The sequence below is a fragment of the Haliaeetus leucocephalus genome, unplaced genomic scaffold (genome assembly GCF_000737465.1).
Source record: "Haliaeetus leucocephalus isolate CR32 unplaced genomic scaffold, Haliaeetus_leucocephalus-4.0 Scaffold251, whole genome shotgun sequence".
In the NCBI taxonomy this organism is placed as follows: Eukaryota; Metazoa; Chordata; class Aves; order Accipitriformes; family Accipitridae; genus Haliaeetus; species Haliaeetus leucocephalus.
The window spans coordinates 7,334,710-7,336,686 of NW_010972687.1; positions in this window are offsets into that span (position 1 = coordinate 7,334,710).

Consider the following 1,977-nt stretch of genomic DNA (forward strand, 5'->3'; position numbering starts at 1 on the left):
AGAGCATTCACAAGAAGAGGCAATGCACTGGTATCACATGTTAGCTGACTACACGGTAACTTCCCCAAAGAGACAGGACCTCATACCATCTGGAAAAGCATTGGTTTCTCTTGGCGCATCTCAGGGCACATTACAGAGCAGTAGACATGTGATTTATGGTGCAAGACCTTCTGTAATTTTGACCTTACCTCCTGTCATGCCAGCTAGACATCTTGCCCTTCTTGAAAATAAGTCCTTGTCCATAGTTCATTGAGAACTTAACTGTAGCCTTTAAATGATTAGTTGATACCAGATACAACTGCAGAAACAAAGCTAACCTAAACAGGACTAAGAAGTCCCATTGCACAGAAAAATATCAGCAAAAAGCTGTTGAGTAAAAACTTTTCAAATCTTGCACAACTCAAAAAAACCCAACCAAAAAACCCAACTATGAGTTAGTCAAACTATACGAAGTTCATCTAACTCTCCCGAGGTATTTACTTGTGAATTGGTTAGGTAGTGAAAAGTTTCATGCTGGAAAGATACAGACACATAGTCTTACTCAGTGCATGCATTTTAATTTTCCTTTACAAATAAGGAAATGGGTCATTTTTCTTAGAAAAGGCTGGTCTTGAAACTGTTGTTTGACAACTGGAAATACGAATGGTTGAACAGAACACACAAGGATATCTAGCTTAATTTTTCAACCCCCCCCCCCCCCAATTATTCAAACTTGTGCAATGTTGATTGTTGCTGTGTATGTCACACTCTTTTTCTTCCTTTCAGAAGATGTTTCCATGATGACTGGTCAGTCAGCCACTAGCCATGTAACACCTTAAGGCAAAACAATAACTTTCAGAAATTTCAGCCACAAACACCACTAGAAATTTGATAACACAGCTTTGCTAAACAAGTAAATATTAAACCGATGAGCAAGTAATTCCTAAAAATTGTAATGCATCCAGTGTGCCTTTGTTGCAGTCCTGTTTTGAAGGGAGTCCTTTCCATGTTTTACATTCCTGCTCAAAGTGGCATGGCTGCATGTGTATAAACCATGCTGATAGATCAGTCCTGAGTGTTTACGTGCAAGCTTTCACTTAAGTAAGTAGTTTAGCGTTAAAATACCTTCTTTTCTCAGAGGTTTTACGAGGCTCGGCTCGCTTATGATTACTTAACTAACCAAGAAGCACCATTGTGGGGTGTATTTACACATTTTTTGTGGAATCAGGACACTAGTTCGGTGGCAGAAGACTCGCACGGGTGCTTTGAAAAGACAGGACAACCCCTCCAAGTTCTTTTTATGTATTTGGCCCTGTGGCGCTTCCTTGGGCCAAAGACCGCTCTGGGATAATCTGGGTAAGGAAACATGTATCGCTTGTTGTAACAACACACTGCGTGTCTTAAGGCATCAAAAAAGGGAGAAGCACGTATCATATGATTTCTTCCTTTTTGCTGTTGTGCAACAGTCTACAAACCCTGTTTTTCACTCTAAATACATGCTTTCAAGTTCGCAAGCTAAAGCCTTCGGCAACGCCAGCTTCACAACAGTTTAAGGGGGAACCTTGCACAGGTCTTGCAGTTATCCTACTACTAGAGGCACGTTCCCTCTAAAAAACCAAAGCCTGCCTGCGGCTGGTTAGATGCGGGCCAAATCCACGTGTAAACCTTTTAGTGTCTCACCAGCGCTGCAGCTCTCGGGGTCACAAGCAGTGTTTTCCAGTAGACGGTGCGGGGTGCTGCGCACATGAACACTAGCCACGCTGGCGGTGAAAACACCAGAGACTCACTCTCACCAGGCTCGGGTCCGAAGGCAGGGAAAAGCAGTTTGGGGGCATTAAATCAGGAGGGAGTACAAAGGGCTTCCCTGGAAACCTTCCTCGTACCGGCGCAACCGCCGCGCCGCTGGGGCCCTGCCCGGGGGAGGGAGATGCCGCCTCGCACCTGCCCGGTGCCAGCCTGAGGGAAGTTTGCCTTCCAGCCGTGCCTAACAAAACCCGC